The sequence below is a fragment of the Elephantulus edwardii genome, unplaced genomic scaffold (assembly GCF_000299155.1).
Source record: "Elephantulus edwardii isolate Elephantulus edwardi_28Jun2011 unplaced genomic scaffold, EleEdw1.0 scaffold00264, whole genome shotgun sequence".
Lineage (NCBI taxonomy): Eukaryota > Metazoa > Chordata > Mammalia > Macroscelidea > Macroscelididae > Elephantulus > Elephantulus edwardii.
The window spans coordinates 3741164-3761761 of record NW_006400014.1 but is presented as its reverse complement, the minus strand read 5'-3'; the positions used below and the strand labels follow the sequence as shown (position 1 = coordinate 3761761).

At 40.6% G+C, this 20598-nt stretch overlaps 1 pseudogene; it reads right to left on the bottom strand.

Annotated features, from left to right (window-relative positions):
• Positions 1-1590: 1590 nt before the first annotated feature.
• LOC102847823 lies at positions 1591-2799 on the bottom strand (annotated as a pseudogene).
• Between the last annotated feature and the right edge of the window lie 17799 nt (positions 2800-20598).

Below are 20598 nucleotides of genomic sequence, written 5' to 3'. Positions count from 1 at the left end.
CTCTCTCCTTTCCCTCATCCCTTTTTGGATGTTTCCTAGTTATCCTTCTGTTTGTACAATAATGATCATATGCAGTATTGTTTACTCAGCATAATGCCCTGTAGACTCTCCAATGTTATAGTATTTAATAAAATCTTTATTCCTTAGCTGCATGGTATTGCATTGTGTGAATGTACCACAATTTCTCAATCCATTTGTTTGTTGATAGGTTTTTGGGCTGTTTCCCCAAAACAGCTACTGTGAATAATGCTGCTATGAACATGGGCATGTTCATATAAACATATCTCCGTTGTGTCTCAGCTCTAATTTCCTTAGATTATATTCTTTGCAGAGCAATAACTGACTCATATGATATTTCAATGTTCAGCTTTTTGAGGAAATGCTAAATTGCCTTCCAGAGTGTTTATTCCATGTTACAATCCCAACAACAGTAGAGGAGGATTCCAATCTCTCCATATCCTCTCCAATGATTATTGCTTGCTGTCCTGTTGAAATTTTCTACTGTTAGTGGGGTGAGATGGTATTTGTTGTGGCTTTGATTTGCATCTCTCTGATTGACAGTGATTTTGAGCATTTCTTCATGTGTCTGTTGGCCATTTGAATGTTTTCCTTTCTGAAAAGTTTTTACATGTCTTCTGCTCACTTGCAATTGGATTATCAGTCGTCTTCTTGTGGAGGGCCTGGAGTATTCTGTAAACTTTCATTATGAAATCCTTGTCTAAAATGCCATTGCCAAATGCTTTTTCCAAGACTGTAGGTTTTCTTTTTACACTATTGAAAATAGGTTTTGATGCACCCAGGGACTTAATGTTTACAATGTCCCATTCATCAATTTTGTGTTTTCCTGGTTGTGCATTTCTGGCTGTATTTGCAAGGTTATTTATGTCATAGCCTAAGGTTTCTAAGTTTAGCCTAATTTTGTTTCTTATAATCTTTATGGGTTTGGCTTTTCTCCCAGGTCTCTAATCCACCTTGAGTGGATTTCTGTGTATGGTGTGAGATACAGATCTTGTTTCTGTTTTCTGCCGGCAGATATCCAGTTTAGCCAACATGATTTGTTGGAGAAGTTATTTTCCTACTTAATGGGTTTTGATACCTTGTTAAATACCAATTGACTATAGGTACATTAGTTAATTTCTGGCTTCTTGATTCTATTCCTTTGGTCTATGTGTCTGTCATTGTACCAATATCATACTTTTGGGTTACTATGACTGTGTAGTTGGTCTTGAGATCAAGGAGTGCTATGCTTCTCAATTCATTTTTATTATTTGGAAGAACTTTGCTTATTCAGGGTCTCTTTCCTTTACAAATAAACATGTAAATGACCTTTTCTATCTCTTTGAAGAATGAGTTTGGTATATATATTGGGATTACATTGAAGATGCAGATTGCTTTTGGTAGAATTGTCATGTTCACTATGTTCAGTCTTCCATCCTAACAGGAAATATTTTTCTATTTAGTTAGGCCTCTTATTGTTTCTTTCTCCCCCCCACTTTTAAATATAAACTTTTATTCAGTAAGTGTTTATAAAAAGTATAAGACAAAAAGAATGAGCACAACAAAGTTTTATCAAAATGTCACTTTTATAAATTAGTTAATATTGGTTTTACCAGGTGGGTTTACACCTTTGGCTTTGATGATGCCAGCTGTGGCTCTGTTCCTGGTGATATCAGCAGTGTACATGATCTGCTTCATCATTTCCCTTATGTGTTCACCCTCTTCCCTCAGGATGGACTGAATGCCCTTTCACTGGGAGGCACTGAGCATAATGGTGGGTTTTTGAGGACGCATACCTTTTCCATCTCCTTGGTAGTCCTTTTTCTTAGTAACCTGTTTAATGGCATTTCCCAGCTGTCTAAGTTGATCAGATCTCTGCTGTTATTCTTTCTCTATTTTCCCTTTCACTAACAGAGAGAACTGGGAGTTGAGAGTGAAAACTGCGTAGCTTTCTTCATCCTGTTCATGTCTTCTTGTTTCTCCTTAGTGTCTTCATACTTGTCAGCCAAGAGCTCAGCTGTTACCCATTCACCTTTTTCTTTTCTCTCAAAAATAATTGAGATCTTCTACTTGATCCTTTTTTCTGTCACACAGTAATTTGACCCTCTGCTGGCTCTCTTTCTTTAGCAAGGTCCTGTTTAAGGATGCACTCTTCTCGCAGCCACCTAGGTGGCTCTGCTAATGAACTGAAGACATTCCACAGGAGGAGGGGTTATGTCCTTTTCAGATGACTTAAAAAATGCTGGGTTGGCGATTGTTTGTTTTAAAATGCTTCTAATATCCTTCTCAAACAAATCCGGGGTTTCAGCCAGAATGCAAAGGGAAGACTCTGCCACTTCAACTTCTTCTCTGGTCCAAAGCAGGGAAGGAGATGCTGGATGGACGGCTTAATAAAGGTCTTATGAGGCATTCATAAGTACTGGTGATGCAGATCACTGCGGGTTCCAGATTGTCAGAAATCATCCGGAATCCTCAAATCAGAGCCATCTGCCTGCATGGCAGTAGTTTAGTATAAAGGATGTGTTCCACAAACCACTTCTGTTCTATAGAAAATTTCTGTAAACCACCTTTGTCTTCATCTGATGCAAGAAATTTGTGAAGTTCATGAATCCAAGTTAACCCAATACTATGTACTCCAATTTCACGAGTGCTGTGATATCTGGAGGGACTTTTGTAATCTCTGTTAAGTATCATTTGACAAGAAAAGTCAGAATCAAAGGACTCCTTATCTCCAGCTGCCAGTTCCACACACTCAAACACATACAGAGAAGGAATGAGGTCAGTCTTGGAATCCCAGGACATTGTTTTTTTCCTTTTCTGGGGGGAGGCAGGCTGGGGGAAGAATTTTTAATTTCTTTTCTTCTTATTATTATTAATTTCAATGAAAGTTAACAGAGACTTTGGATTTCCATTCATATTGTTGCACTCTTTTTCCCTGTCCACCCCTTCCTCCCCAGTTTGCTCTTCTCTTTGAAAAGTAAAAGAAAATTCTTTCATAGTTATACAATCCCTCCACCAAGTCCACTCCACTATGTAGCCTTCGTTCTGGACTCCTGTCATGACAAAAATACATACTCATATATCCCTTTTAAACAGTTCTCGCCTTCATGTGTTTCAATGCAGTATACATAATTTATCCATCTTTCTCAGTCTCTCCCCAACCCCAATGTCAGCCCCATTTTACAACAGTGGCACTATGCAGTATTTGTCCTTTTGTGACTGAAATATTTCACTCAGAATAATGTCGTCCAGGGTCACCAATTTTGTATAATATTTCTGAATTCTTTGTTTTTCAAAGCAGCATCCTATTCTGTTGTGTGAATATACCACAGCTTCTCTATCCATTTGTTTGTTGATGGGCACTTGGGTTGTTTTCAACTCTTTACTACTGTGAGCAAAGCCATGATAAACATGGGTGTACATATATCTTATTGTTTCTTAGAATAGTGTTTTGTAGGAGGTTTTTGGATTTCATGCTTATGTGTCAAGGTACACCTTGCAAAAACGTAAAAGAACTGTCAAGAGTTTCCAAAGCTTCCACTCAGAGGCTATAGGACTCACTAGCAGAAGTCTTAAGACTTACTTTCTGGGCTTTTTATAAGTACATTCTTAAGGACTCAGGAATAGCTGATACCAGTCTGAAATGCTTCTTAAGATATTTATCAGCCTGAAATGCTTCTCAAGATATTTATCAGCACACACTTTCTCAAGCCTCTGTCTTTTAGTTAGTCAGTACACTTTTCAGGAGTATCCACTATTTTCCAGGCACTGTGCTGCATAAAACCTCCTAATACATCAGCATAAAAAGAAAAATTCACAGCTACTCCAAAGTTTCCCCACCATCTGCTTCTGTCTTTAGTCCCTTGGGATTCCTAATTTCTATAGCCTTGGCCTCCTGCCGGATGAGACTCAGGGTTAATTGTTCAGGTTCATGGATAGGAACAGCCATTTATGTTCTCTTTGGAAAAGCAATTCTGTTCCAAGCTCTTTCAAAGAGTTTTATCTAAGCTTTCTGTTAAGTGGCGTTGGCAGAGCAATTCCACATCTTCCCACCAACCACAATTCTTGGGTCCACTTAGCACTGATTAGACTATACATTGAGGCAACAGTAGGGTTCCTGGAAGTGCAACCATCTGAAATAGCCATTTGGCTCAAACGCCAGTCCTTCTCGGCTTACTTTTCAGGCTCGTTGCCATATCTTCCACCCCTTTTTTCCAACTAATTCATGGAAATAAATTTCACAAGCCACAACTAAAGAGGAATATACTCTCTAATGAAATACACCTGGAAGGGGATACAAGGTGCAGCAAAGAACCTCCCCTTCCTGCCCCTGTTTTCAAAGTCCTTTTTCAGTCTGGACCTTTGTCCACACCACTGACATTCTAATCACTTTAAGACTGACCTCTTATTAGAAGGAAATTTCCCAAAAGGCTTTAAATTTCAATCAGAACTCCCTCTAACCCCAATAGTACTATAAGTGACCAGAACCCTTCAGAAATAAGAGAGTACAGTCTAGACGTGTGGAGAGAAAGGACATGGTGGCACTGGGCACCTGAGAGAAAAAGGGGCCTTGTAGATAAAAATCCTTTTTTTTTTTAAAATTGCTTAACTGGCCCTTAGGGCTGACTCTGAGAAGATTCAAGCAAGCACTAGACCTGACATCTCCTCCCAAGAAATCTAGTTATCTTTTACTCTTTATTAAAATCCATATACTGGGGTCTTTGAAAGTATATAACATCACAATAAGCAAGCTTGGAGAAACAACAGCTAGAGAAAAAGCAGTGATAACAGAGTGCTTATTAACAAACACTGCCCTAAGTGCTTTGTATTTATTAAACTCATTTATTTACTCACTATCGCCATGGGGGCATCATCATCATCTCATTGCTGCCTAAATTGGAACCAACTCTCTATAGGGGTTTGAGAATGTATATCACATGGGAAGAGATTAGCCATCTTTCTTCCTTGTCTGGGCTTGTGGATTTGAACCAGAGAGGTATGAATTCCCTGTAGACTAAGCTACTAGAGCTCCTCATGGGTTGTTTTTGTTGCTAGGTGCCACCAAGTCAAATGCAACTCACAACAACCCTATGAACAAAGAATCTGAACCCTGTCCTATCCTATGTCAGCCTCATCATCTCTGACATACTTGAGCCCATAGCTGCAGCAGTCATTGTATCAATCCATCTCTTGAGGGTCTTCCTCTCCCCCTTCACAGACCTTCTATCTTTCCAAGCATGATGTCCCTTTCCAAAGAACACAGCCTAGCTCAGGTGCACTTTAGTCTCTAGACTGACATCTTTACTCTTCAGCATTCTGGAGAAGCCTCTAACAACAGATTTTCCCAATGCAATTTATCTTTTCATTTCCTGGTTGCTAAGGCCAAGAGTGTTGGTTATGGAACCAAGCAAGCGGAAATAGTTAAAAATCTCAATCTTTTCTCCATCTATCATGATGTTGCCAATTGGTCCAATGGTGAGAATCTTTGTTTTCTTGATGTTGAGCTTCTACATATTGGAGACCACAGTCCTTGACCTTCTGCAGTAAACACTTCAGATCCTCTTTAGTTTTAGCAAGCAAGGTTGTATCATCCCTATAATGTAGGGTGTTTGAGTCTTCCTCCAATCCTGATGCCACATTTCTCCTCATAAAGCCCAGCCTCCATAATGACCTGTTCCGCATATAGATTAAAAAGCTATGGAGACAGGATTCATCCCTGACACACCAGATTTTGAACCATCCAGTGTTTACCTGCTCTGCTCTGACAACTTCCTGGTCCAGGTATAGAATTCACATGAGCACAATCAAGCATTCTAGGATTTCCATTCTGCTCAAGGTTAGCCACAATTTGTTGTGATCCACACAGTCTATTACTGTTTTTATTTTTTTTTCTTCTTCCACACAGTCTCCAAGGAAGCCAAGAGGGAAGCACAAGCCCTCCAACTTGGTGCTTCATTCAAAAGGAAATTTACTTTTCCCTTTTGTGTGCTTTAACCTTCACAGGTACCAATCCCTCTGCTGGATTTATCACTTTCAACCCATTGTTCTGCTAACTCCTGCTCATCCTTCACGTCTCAAGACTTAATCCTCTCAGTGTCCCTGACCTGAGCTGCTCTGTATGTGTGCTTCCATCAGTATTTCTACTGGTAAAGCAAATATTCTGTGTGATGCATTTGTTTGTCTCTCTCCCTCATCACAATTTGCTCTCTTGAAGACAGAGAAAGGTGTCTCATTCATTATTTTACGCCCAGTGCAGTGCCTGGCATATGATGTTGTTTTGGTGAGGTGCCATCAAGTCGACTATCACTCATAGTGACTCTATGAACAACAGATCAGAATTTTACCCTATCCTGTGCCATCCTCACAATCTCTGATATGTTCCAATTAGTTGTTATAGTCACTGTGTCAAGCTATCTTATCGAGATCTTCCTTTCTTACTTTGACCCCCCCCTTTCCCAGCATGATGTCCTTTTCCAAGGACAGGCCCACCCTGACATGTCTAAAGTATGTGAGCTGAAGTTTCACCATCCTTGCCTCTAAGGAACACCCTTTTCACACTTCCTCCAAGATAGACTTGTTCTTTAGGCAGTCCATGTGCTATTCAGTACTCTGGTATTCTTCTCTAATACCACAACTCAAAGGTACCAATGCTTTTTCTGCTGTCTTTATTCACTGCCTAATTTTCAGATGCATCTGAAGCAATTGAAAACACCATTATGTGGATCAGGCACATCTTAGTCTTTAAAGTGACATCCTTGCACTTTGAAGAGGTCCTTGAGAGCAGATATTCCCACATGTCTTGATTTCTTGACTGCTGTCATTATGGCTGTTGATTGTGGATTCAAGTTAAATGAAATAATTGATAACATTAATCTTTCTTCCATCAATCATGATGTTGCTTTTTGGTTCAGTGGTGAGGATTTTTGTTTTCTCAATGTTGAAATAGAATCCATATTGACTGAAGTCTTCTGCAGCAAGTGTTTCAAATTCTCTTCATTTTCAGCAAGCAAGGTTGTGTCATCCGCCTGATGCAAGTTGATAAGTTTTCCTCAAATGGCTTCAATCTTGATGCCATTGCTATTATTGTTAGATGCCATGAAGTCAAGTAGGGCTCATAGTGTGTGACCCAATGAACAACTGATCTGAACCTTGTCCTATATCATACTCAACATCCCTGACACACACAAGCTTACTGCTACAGTCACTACGTCAATCCATCTCATGATTGCCCTTCCTCTCTTTTGCTGGCCCTTCACCTTTCCAAGCATAATGCCCCTTTCCAATGAACAGCCCTTCCTAATGACATGCCCAAGATATGTGAGGGAAAATTCAGACACCTTTGCCTCCAAGGAGCACCCTGGCTGAACTTTCTTCTTCATTTTCCAATTTCTTGAATATTTTAGTCAGCATATCAAATGAATAGGTGTGGAGAAAGGATACAATACTGATATGCATCTCTCCTAGGATATTGTTATGTGCTGTAGTGTCAGAACTGACTTATTGCTGACTCTCCAGCAGGTTTTCAGAGGCAGTAAATTACATAGAAAGAGACAGTCCATCTTTCTCTCACAGAGTAACTGACACTGCGTATCACTGAGTAGGGACCATATCATAGCCGACCCTCCAGTGGGTTTTCTGACAGTACAACTCCTTACCACTAGGCCACCAGAGCTCCTTCTCCTTGTACAGGTTCTCAAAAAGTACCTACTCAAAGGCCAATATACCTGAGAGGAAGTAATTTTGGCTTTCCCTTGAGCTCCATCTCAATTGATCATATATGGGATTTGCTTCCATCTCTGTCCCATGGGCCTCCTTTCTTGGAGAGCTGAAGTATCCCTCAGCAAGAAAACAATAACTTCAGCATTTAAGTCTTCAATATTATGCAAACATATGTGCTTTCAGAAGAATACAGTAGAACACTTCTGGCATCATTTCTACCACCTATCCTTCTCTCACATCATCTTCTGAATTACTGTCCCATTCCTGGCCTTTGAAGGGTGGGTTCTATAAGCACAGATATTATCTACTTTCCCTCTGAGTTGAAAAAGACTTAGCTCTTTCCAGGCGTTTCTTCTGAGGTTTCCACTTCAGTCCATATTTAAAAAAAACAAAACAACAATGACAACAACAAAGCAACATGACAGAAACTGAGTTTTGGTCGGATCCTTCAGATGCACATCCTAACAACTTTACTCCTAGGAATGACATCAGGATAAAACCAATCACTTATAACTCACTCTTCCATAATACCCAAAGGAGACAACATAGCTCATTCTTTTCCTGACTTTCCACTGCTTAGAACTTATTGAAATGTGCACACTTAATCTAGATATAGACAGAAAGTTTCTCTACATAGAAGTTTCCTTCATGTGTATACATGACCAGAAAGGGTTTGAATTCTGTTTGATATAATACTCTGGCTTTTCTGATCTCATCTGATAAATTAATTGAGGCATGTCTGCTTCTGAAAGAACTTGATTCTCAGCATCTTAAGATAGGAGCTTACAAATTTTTCTAAAGAAATATATCTCCCCCAACAGCTATAGTAAAAGAGATATGACATTATTAGTAGTATTAAGAGATGCCCTTATGTCCTGCTTATAGGATCTATTTCTTGAATAAATATTTGAATATTTTCTGGCCAATTTATATGTCTTTTTCTGTAGGTACCCCATCATAGAAAGGAGCAAAGGAGTCAGTACCCATCTCAAAGTTTTACGAGTTTCTCCATCAATGAATGCTCCAACAGGACTCACTATGACCTCTTGATAAAGGTCGCTTCCAGCAATTTATTTGGGTGAGCATTTTTTACTATCTATTATTTCTTATTAGGGTGAGCATTTCCCCCTCTTCCTCTTCTCCAGGGTCTCCAAGTGCTTAAAGTTCAGAGTTAGCCCCACTCCCATTCTAGAGTGCCCTGGACCCTGGCCATGACTACATTTGGTAAAGGAAGACTCAAAATATTTCCTACTGGTTTTAGACATTTATTCTATTATTTGAAATCTAACATTGTTTCACCTAACTTTGAAAACAAAAAAAATTTCAAAAGAATTTTGTAGACATTTTAAAAAAATCTTCTACATAATTTTTAAATCTAAAGGAGGACATGAGAACAGTGTGATTACATTGTAGATACTGTAATCCATGTTCTAAAGCAAAAGGCGTATGAATAGTTAAAAATAACTTGCTTTTGTAAAGTTTCACTCGGTTAATGATTTTAAAAAATCAAGATTTCATTGCATGTCTGACACTTTTTGCTTGATGCCCTTAGACTATATTACTCACTGTCTGCAAGTTTTTTACTCACTTATTCAATTTAGCATTATATATTTTTCAACTTGAATATAATATTGTTCCTGCCTTCTTAGGTATAGAATTGTATTGGCTAATTTAAAATTTGAACCCTTTTAAATGCACTTTAAGGGTTTTACTTGTTAAAAAATATATTGCAGAACTTTAAAAAAAAAATACCCTCACATAATTCAACCTGATAGTCTCACTTCATGGCAGGATTCAATACCTTTACATTTAATACATTTTATTTTTTTCCATCCTGAGTATCATATACCCAAGAATTATGTACTCAAGAAAGTCATTGTTGTCAAAATCAACTCAGAGTTGATCATCCAGCAAGTTTTCAAGAAGCTGTAAATCCCATGGGAAGAGATTGCCTATATTTCTCCTTCAGGGCATCTGGTAGATTCAAAGTGTCTGTCTCTGGATTGGCAATGCACCTCCTTACCACTAGGCCATGAGAGAGGAAACCCCCCCCCAAAAAAAAAACCCAAAACTAGGAAACATACATATGTTTTTGTATGTTTTCTTATTTTCCATCACTCTTTATTAATTTAGTAAGTCTGCATATGTCACTCCCTATTTAGTTTCTACCTAATTCCTCACAGTCAATTGGAGGTTCTTTATCATTAAATAAAAAAATCTAAATGTATTCCCTTTGCTAGCAAATTTTACACAGGAAGGTGGACATGCCCAGTGACCCAGGCACAGACACTTGAGGGTAAGTAAAGTTGGTCAGGACCTAACAGTGGGACATCAGAAACCACATCAAAGACTCTGCAAGTTTGAAAGACAAGATATGACAATTCCCAATTATTGATACTCCAAGCCTCCCTCACCACTAACACTGGGGATGACCCTTTCAAATTTGATTTGTCTGCCATCAGACTACAAGGTTGAACTTGAGGGGCTGACACTTGGCTGAGGCATCTCGCTGCATGGTAAGGGAATTGTGACAGGTGCAGAAGGCAAAGCCTGTTGGGGCCCTGAGGAGTAAGGAGATGAATGCATTATGTGGCCATGGGCATTCAAAGTGAGAGCAGTAAAAGCATGAATACACATTGGGATCAAGGTAGGGAAAGGAAGAAATTGTGGATGATGTGGTGTGCATGGAAGCGAGATGAATGGAAGACTCCAGCAGGGGAGGCAGGACTTCAAACAAAGATCCAAGTAGACTAATTGCTGGGCTAGGGCCTTCCTGCTGTTGATAAGTGGGAATTGGCTGAGGAAAGAGGGAAGTTGGAGTCTTGAGTCTGAAATATTTCAAGCAGCTCAGAAGGTAGTCAATAATTGGGTTGGGGCAAGCCCTTCCATCCACCCCTGACCCTGAGCTAGACATTCCACATGGGGAAGGTTAAGAAGAGTCTTAGTATCTCCTAGAAGGACTCCATACTGATCAGATCCCCCATAGATCCAGGATTCTGGTCTTAGTACCTCCTCATGGGCTGTGGGGGCCAAGACACATTGCTTCCTCAGACATAGGGTTCTATGAAAAGAACAAAGCTTAGCTCTGCTACTTCAACCTCATGCTAACTCTACCTAAATAAAGAGTTGAGGATACAGATTAGATTAAAACAGATGCTAAAAAGTGCTGTTACATTTCTCAGACAATGATGGAAAAACAGGAAAAGTGCTACTAATTCTCTTTAGTGGAACACTGGTTATAGGACAAGTACTAGTCTGGTAATCCTTACAAGTATTGTCATTAGGTTAGAAATGAAAAATCAGATGTGTATAGGTCACTCAAGTTTACACACTTCACGGGCAGGAGAATTTAGATAAAGCTTTCTGATTTCCAGGCCCAAGTCTTAACTTTCACACTCTTCCAAATTCCTCTCAATATTTCAGTAGTGTTAATTTGGAGTCAGGTGCTACTTGCCAATGAGTGGAAAGTCAGCCCAAATGAAATATGGAGAATCTTAAGTTGCAGGGAGGCTGTGGCCAGTTCACGTCTCTGGTTTTCTTACACATACTATCCATCAGGTGGGTTGGCTGGTCCCTCCTTGGGAAATATAATGGATCAGCCATACTTCTATGTCCTCCAAACCATGATCAGAACTCCTGTTAACTTTTTCCTCATTTCTCCTTTCACCACCACCTCTCCCTAAACTGCCAATGGTTCTTCTTTGTGTTAGAGCTAGACTGCACAGAGAAGGTCCTGAGGGTTTGGCAAGGTTTCCTTATAGGGCAGGCACATGCTTCCTTTGATCGGACTGCTAGAAGATTTTATCTGTTCTGCTCCCACAGTCTTTCCATGTCTCTGCCCTTTTCTCTAATTAACTGAAAAGATTTTTAAATTTTTAAATGCTAAATGCATTTGAGATTATAGAAAATACAAAAAGAGAAAATGAAAAATATTCCTTCCATCATTCATAAATAAATAACCATCTTGTCGTCCTTTCAGTCATTTTTCTTTCTTCCCTAGGAAAGAAAATTTAATTGTTGCCTATTTTGGGGAAGGAGCAAAGGCTATGAAGGTGTAAAGATTTTTCTAAGTGATTTATTTCATAAATTCGTGTCTGTCCACTCGTCTCCTGTTTAAACCACTGAAGTGTCCAAAAGGCTGAACCCTACTATCTTGGTAATTACAGTATAAATACTTTAGTAGTATCTGGAATGCCACCCTGAAGGGTAGATTATCCTATCAAGAAACTGGGAGAGAGTGATACAAGGAGTGCACAGAAAGTGCCAGAAAGATCACCAAAGGCCAAGGAACATGAGACAAGAGAAAGATCCCTCAGGACAAGTGCGTCACATGCAGAGTTCAGAGGATAGCCACCTCTACTGAGGAGGGGCTTTCTTATCTCCAAGTGAAAGAGCAAGGGTGTCTGGGAGGTTTCAGAGCAGAAGCAGGAACAAGCATGACAGGAGAGCATCTGAACACAGTGGGAAAGATAAAGGGAGAGATTATTCCTCTCTTAACCAGACCCCGTACTGCAGAGCAAATTCCAAAATATCCGTAGGTGAGGAGTCTACCCATCCTTCTCCCATGGAGCAGCGGGTGGTTTGAATCACTGATCTTTAGTTTAGCATCTTGACAATTAACTACCAGGCCACAAAAAAAAAAAAAAAACCCTACCAGGCCACCTAGGCTCCCTGAAGTAGGATTGTGAAGGGAAGAATGGACAGCTGACCTAGCCTGGGATCTAGAAGAGAGCTGCACAGTCCAATTCAAATGGTGAAAATGACAAGTGGAGGCAAAGGTCACACCCATCTACTTCTCTGTGTCTAGTTGAGGTCTAATTTTCCCAGACCCAGTAGGTTTCATTTCAGACCCTTTCAAATCCCCATCACGGGGATATCAGGAGGAAGCCACTGCTGAAAGTACCTTCAGGCAGGAGTCACCCTGAAGCTACTAGAAAAGGAGCATCCAGAGGGTGGACCCAACATAGCCAAGGACAGAGCCCAGTCCAAGACAAGTTGTTGTGGTTAGGTCCCGTCCAATCAAGTATGACTCATAGCGACCAATGTCATCTTCATTGTGTCTGTCACAGTAAAGCCTGTGTCAATCCATCTCATTGAGGTCTTCCCTGCCTTCACTGACCCTCCACTTATTCAAGTATGATGTCTTTCTCCAAGCCTGGCCCCTCTTAGCAACATGCCCAAAGTATGTGAGATAGTTTCACTATCCTTCTCTCTAAGGAGCACCCCTGCTGCACTCCGTCCAACATATAGTTGCTCATTCTCTTGGTAGTCCGTGGGACATTTAGTGCTCTTCTCCAGCACCACAACACAAAGGCATCGATTCTTCTTCTGTCTCTGCCGTCTTGATTCACTGCCCAACCGTCAGTAGCAGGTGTTTAACGAACACTTTCTGTCTCGGGACATACCAAATGCGCCAGCGTAGAGGTAAGTCAAGGACAGTACTCTACGGGCATTGGGAGGCAGCTTTAACACAAGTACATTCATTGCCCCCTGACACCCCTCCCCCAGCCAGGAGAGTCCCCAACACAGTGCCTGGGAGGCCCAAGGGGAGGGAGAAGTCACTGACCCCCACTGAGTAATAGTAGGGGCCCTGGAAGTGGGCGGGGAGACGCACTGGTGGCGGTTGGAAGGTGTTGACCACGCCCCTGCACTGCTGTCCGTTAGTTGTCAGTTCTGCCAGAAGGTCAGCGGGACAGTGTACGGAAGGTCTTCTTAGGGTACAGGACACTAACAGGGAGAAGCCCTGTAGAGTTAGAAACCCCAAATCCCAAGTTCTCTATCTTAAAGTCTTGAACAGGGGCAGAGTCATATATTCTTGTGGTGACAGTGGCCTTAGGAAAAGGTGAGACTAGATCGGCCCTGCCTTGTTGAATCATGCATGTGACTGACAGGTATCATGCCCTTTGGAGGGACCTGTGGAAATTTTCAGACTGTGTCACCAGAAAGTGGTTATACAGAAGAGAGTCAGAACCAAAATTACTGAACTAGAGCCAGAGACAAGACAAATAATACCTCTTTATCTTAATGTTTTCTCCCCTGTAAGGGGAGTAGACACATTTCCTGCAGGATGGGATCTCCTGGGGACCCCAGGTTTGGTGAAGGCCAAAACTAGTTAAAAAGTGTATTCTCCCAGCCCTAGCTGCAAAACACGCAGACTGCTGTCAGGGCCAGAAAAGCCTTGACATTTCTACCATCCAGGATATCCCTCATGGTCACTTTCTGTCCTCTCTTTATCAAAGCCCTCCCACCTCTTGTGAACAGAGGCTGTGAATGAACATTGACTGGCCTCCACCACCACCTTACCACACAGAGAAATGATGCCCCAAATCACATTGATGTCACTGGAGAAGTCACTTAACACATAAATGTGTCCTTTAAGAAGATTGCCCTCAGTGAGCTTTCTCTAGTGAAAAGGACCAGCATAAGGCCGTCATATCTGAATGAGAGAGAGCCTTCTCAGGGCTTTCAGGTTTATTAATAAGATAAACTCCCTCAAATAGTAATAGATTGTGTCTGTAATGTGTTGTTCAGTACAACTGCTCGGTGTTGTGAGACTAGTAGGGGCACAAGGTGCTTCACCTATTCACATAAGACCAGAACTGGGCGAAAAGAGGTTTTAGGTGAAAGAGAAATACGCTTTGAAGATCCTGGGAGAAAGGACAAATAATCTTAAAATCTGTTTTAAAACAGGTTAGACCTAGATACAAATGTGTGCATCCATAGTGGTAGTTAGAGAAAACTTAGCGCAGCTGTCAAGTAACTAAAAGGAAAAGATGACTTGTTTGTCCTTATCTAAAGGGACAGTTAGGAATTAGACAAAAAATATCTCCTCCTTCCTCCACTCTTTTTACTTGGTCATGGAAGCCGGAAACAACACTGCAGTGACAATAGCAGTTCAAATGTCATGTTAAGGGCTAAGGATTTGGGCCACGTTAAGATGGAATATCCTCCCTTCAGAGAATCCAGGGCAAAGCACGAGGGTGACAAAGCAGCAGTAGTCTTTGATCCTGGTTGATAGGTGGTCATTATGAGGCAGGTGCTGGCTGTTAATAGCATCTGCAAGGTCTCCTCAGATCTTCTTCTGAATGTTATAGTTTCAAGCATTGAAAAGGGAAAGTCATTTTTAGTTATTTGCTCTTTTTATCAGCAAGTAGTCCTAGTCTTTCTCTCTTTTTCCTCCCTTAAACAACACTAAAAGTGTCTAAGGTTAACACCTGCCTTCTATATTGCTGGACTCGATAATGAGCAGTAGATTCTAGCGGGGACTTGGGGCTAAAGTGTTAGGTGTATAGTAAGCTCTGTTTTCCCCCCAGTTACGAGATACTGAGAGGAGGTAGAGGAACCATTTTCTAGCTCAGATTTAAACTGGGGAAGAGAAATAGTGCGTAGAGCTGTCGGCTCCATGGGAGGCTGGGTCATCAGTGGTGTTGAGGGAGAAATCTCCATCTGTACAGTGCTAGTCAGTGCCTTTGATGACTTTGGAAAAGAACCCTCAAAACTCTCTTAGAGATAAAGTACCAGTGTTTTTGTTTTTCTTTTACTAAGGTTACAAACCCCTAAAAGTGCCAGTTCCTAAGTTGATGGTAATTGGAAGAGCTTTTTGGGTGACTTTGAACAAGCCAGAGCATAGGTTAGAAAAGTCATAGTTGTTAATAGCTTGTTCTTGGGATAAAGCAAGAAAGAAAGGGAATGAGTGACTTCTCTGTACCACTGTGGCCTTGGCCTTGCTTCTGGGGATGTGCAGATGATAATCATGTTCTTCACTCTTACTTCATATCAAAAAGAAATCAGCAAAGGAGAAATCAAAAGGAGGTGAACCAAAACAAACCCAATGCCATCAAGTTTATTCCATATCATGGGATGGCCTTACATCCCCAAGCCGTTAACTCTGCATGGGCAGAGCCTTGCTCCATCTTTCTGCAGTTCAGACTGCTGACCTGTTGCTTGTCAGTCACCTGAGATCCTTCAGAGGGCACAGAGACAGAGCATAAAAAGTAAAGTTAGGCTATAGCAGCAAAGAGGGAAATAGCATTTTGGTAGAGATTATACAGAGCTTTGAAAAAGATGAACATACATTGTGGAGAGGACAAAAACTCAAAAGAGGAAAAGGTAGTGGCAGAAAGTTCTAAGAGCAGACAAGTCCGCCAGCTGCTCCAAGAGAGAAAAATGGGCAGCGTCTTTCTCTTATGTGATTTACAGCCTCTGAAAATTGGTTAGAAGGTCAGCCATGAGTCAGTTCCTACTCAGTGGCAGTGAACCACAAGAACAGTGACAAACTAAATAGAAAAGACTATCCCTTTCCCCCCTTTCTATACTTGCTTCCTTCCTCCAAACTCTCAGAATCTATAACAGGCTAAGTGCTAGGTAGGTACTGAAGGTAAAAGATGAACAAGACTCATTCCCTATTTTCATATATACAAGAGAAATCACGTCATGTCTGACTACAGTGTGTGGATGTGAGAAACGAGTTTCCAAGAATTGTCTCCTTTGTGTATGGACAAGAGGGGTGTTAAAGATATTTGGAATACCCTGAATTTAGGTTCTGGAGTTATCTTCTAAAACTGAGCTTAAGGGTGGAGGACTCTTGTAAGTGGGACTCTGATCCTCTTACGATTTTGCTTTCCTGGTGTTATACTGAGCAGAATTCTTAATGAGTCAGGAATGGGATGCCTGACCCCAAAGCACAGTGGGAAGGGATGATGTTACCATTGCTTATTTTTCTCTGACTTAATCCTCTCTGTTCTGTGCATTGTGTAGTTGCACCTCCCTTTGGCCTCTTCTGGCTGTCATGCTATACTGCGGGGGGCGGGGGGAGGGGAGGAAGCTATGGAAAAATTGGGAAAGTACAAAACATCAGGCAGGAATTTTAAAATGCTCTTCTCACAAAATATCAACCACAAAAAAAATTGAAAGGATAAAATGGATTTATAAACTAATTTATAAATCGTTCAAGTCCAGGAAACTCAAAGACTATAAAACACATATTCTTTGTATAGGAGAAGAGATCCATTTTTAAGGTTAACTGTTGTTGCGTTGCTGAGAGTGGGGTTGCAGTTAGACAGGGAGCTCCTGAGTTCATTCCTTCCCACACTTTGATGTATGTAGTATACAAGGATTCTCAGAGTAGGGACCTACTGGGGAAGTCAGTATTCATCGTGTTCTTCAGCTTGGGTTTGCAAAGCAGTCATTGAAGAGTGGCATCATTTCCTTTCAGAGTTTTGAGGCAGCAAAGTTGGTAATTTAGAACTGAGTCCTGGAACCATTCTCTAAATACTCTATTTTGAAGATACTTAATCCTGTCGAAAGTAACTATTTCAGGCGTAGGCTGCCTGGCCAGAGCCTAAGTGAAAAAGACTTAAGGTATGAAGTCTTTAGCCAATGGCAACTCAGCTGGGTGATAAATATTTGCTCTACGATTCATTTGACTAAACATTTTAAAAGATGTTTGATATACATGTTCTATTGATAATGTACTGTTTTAAACAGTATAAAAATCTTTAATATTTAAAGAGCACCACTGTTTTTCCTCATTTTGTTATAATCTGATAAAAATGTCACTAATTTTCCTAGAACTCTGACAGCATTTTATCTTCACTGATTGAGCCTCATCCTGCATCCTCAGAACAAGGGCATGAAGTCATAAAGTTTCCCTAAAATGTTGAAAAGAGGTTGTCAACAATGTGACCTTACAATTATTTGGGGACTCTGAAATCTCTGACTTGGGAATTAAAATTTTCACTCTTACATATGTAGTGAAAAAGATCCACTCTTCTGTGGATCTTTTCCCAGGGACTTTCAGAAAATTTCTTGGGGCTCTTTTGTAAATTTGAAAACTTGCTGCCTCTTATCTTTAGTCTTTGGTGCTATCTTCTGCTTTTTATTAGGTGTTTTCAGATCTCCTCCCCAAAGTCCTTTTATGCTTAGGAAGATGTGGCATTTTGCCACTATTAAGATCAGTTTCTTCTCTTTCACCCTCTTTCATTGGTGCTTAGTTTCTGAACCAAAAAGCCTTCAATTCTAATGTTAGTCTCTCTGGCAACCCCCCCGACCCCCCCCCCCACACACAGGGGATATCTTCAGGTTTTGCCAGGGGCTTCCTTTCCTGCTCTTTGAGAGCAGTTTATGTCTGAGCTTGTGCTGCAAGAAAGCAGAGGCACAGATAACTTACTTCCATAAAAGACTACTCACAGAGAGGGCATATTTTTGATGGAGCCGAATCCAATGACAGGACTCGCCTCCTAGCTCCACTGCACAGAAGAAGTTACTTGGGATGAGGTATGAGACTTGCTTGCCTCAACTTTAACTCCAGTGGTAGTGTGCTGGCTGTGGGATTAGACTCCATATCCAGCAGCCATTTACTGGCTCATTAGAGCCTCAGAGACAGGTCTTGTTGATTTCAGTGGCTTGAAATCAAGAGGCAATAGGCTGTAAGCTATTATATCTCACAGCCTCCTCCCACTCTGTAATTTAGAAAGAACTGCTTGTCGAAAGGCATGTCACTGAATTTCCCTAGGGTAGCTGAGCAGGAACATGGATCCTAAAATCGCAAGTATGAGATTTCTACGTGCTATGAACAAGGGATGAGAAGCCTGTGTCCTGGAACTGCCATTAGCAAATGCTGTTGACTTTGCCAAGTCTTCAGACTACTCCGGGTTGCCATTTTCTCCTGGGTAAAATGGAAGCATCAGCACCTACTGCATAGGGTTGTTGTGAGGACTCTGGTGGCCTAGTGGTAAGAAACTGCTCTGCAATCCCAAAGACACATCATTCAAATCCACCAGTTGCTTCCTAGGAAAATAATGAGCAATCTCTTCCTATACGTGCAATTAACTTTTTCTAAAAAACCCACTGAAGGGTCAGCTATGGATTGGTTCCAACCCAACAATACACAACAACAATATGAAGTATTTGCCAGTTTATGCCAGGAAATTTAGAGGAATGCTGCCTGGCCAAGTGATTGGAAGAGAGTCATATTTGTTCCCATCCTCAAGAAAGGGAATGCAACAAGATGTGGAAATTATCAAACTATTTCAATAATATCACATGCAAGCAAAATAATAATGAGGATCATTTAAAAATGGCTAGAACAGTAAAGACAGAGAACTGCCAGAAGTTCAGGCTGGATTAGAAGAGTTTATGACACCAGAAATATTGTAATGTCAGACAGTTCCCTGATTGAAAGCAGAAAATACCAGAAGAATGTCTGTGTTTTAGTGACTACACAAAGGCATTTGTGTGGGTCATAACAAATTATGGCTAATATTGAGAATAATGGGAATCTCTGAACACTTAATTATGCTCATATGAAACCTATACCACGAAGGTATTTTCCAAACAAAGTAAAGGAATGCAGCATGGTTTAAAATCAGGAAAGATATGATATGCATCAGGGTTGTGCCCTTTCTCCATATCTATTTAATCTATACATTGAGAAAAATTATCTGATAAACTGGACCCTTATAAAGAAGAATGTGGGACCAGGGTCGGAGGAAGATTCATCAACTATCTGTGTTATGTAGATGACACAACCTTGCTTGCTGAAAGTGAGGAGGACTTAAAATACTTACTGCAGAAGATCAAACACAACAGCCTTCAAAATAGATTCCATTTTAACATAAAGAAGACAAAAATCCTCACCACTGGACCAATAAGCAACATCATAGTAGACATAGTAGATAGAGAAAAAAATTGAAGTTGTCAATAATTTTATCTTGTATTTACAAACAACATCCTTGGTACCAGAAGTCAGATCAAAAAATGTATTGCATAGGACAAGTCTCTTGTTCAGGGAACTCTCTAAATTCTTGAGGAGTAATCATGTCAGTTTGAAGACTAAGGTGTGCCTGATTTAGGCCATGGTCTTTTAAAGTCATTTGCTGGACAATAAAAAAGGATGACAGGAAAAGAACTGATGCCATTGAGCTGTGATATTAGAGTGATGAATGTCCCATGGAACTGCCAAAGTATGTCTTGGAGAAAGTGCAGCCAGAATGAAGGCAAGGAAGATGAAACTTCATCTCACATATTTAAGACATGTTGTTAGGAGAAGGTATTCCTTGAAGAGGGACATCATTCTTGGAATGTGGAGGGTCATCAGAAGAGAAGGCGACCCTTAATAAGATGGATTGACACAGTGACTGCAGCAATGGGCTCAAGTATGCCAGAAATGACGAGGATGGCACAGGATAGGACAAAGTTCAGATCTGCTGTGCATAAGGTTGCTATGAGCCTTACTCACCTTGACAGCAACTAACTATATCAGCAATATGAATTATTATCTAAATGTTTGCAATTTTGCTATGATTTCTGAACCAATTTTAAGCATGTTACATAGCAAGTATAATGGCTGTCTTAGATCTCTAGTACTGTCATAATGGAAATGCCCAAGTTGGTGGCTATCACAAATTGGAAGAATCTGTTCTGGAAAACAGTGTATTCTAATTCAGTAAATCAACTAATACAATAATAAAACTAAAAACAAATGAAAAATTTGTTTTCTTACAGTTTAGCAGGCTTCCTGTTATATGTGTTGTTGAGTTGCAACCAACTCGTAGTTGATTCTCCAGAGGAATTGACTATCCATCTTTCCCCACAACGCAGCTGGTTGATTTGAACAGTGTGCCTTTGGGTTGGCAGCACAGCTCCTTACCAGCACACCAAGTCTGAATTCACTGCACTGTTTCTAGAGAAAGATTTTCTGTCAATTCTGAGGAAAGATTCTTATTCCTTTGCTTCCTGTGGTATGGTGTCTCTGCTTATACCTTTCATAGCTTGTTAGAGATTAACTGAAGATGCACTACACAAAAGAAAAAAGAAGGTGGGACATAGCTATTGGGGGGGGGTAATACACATCCTATGTTAATCTTCCCTCATAAACACAGT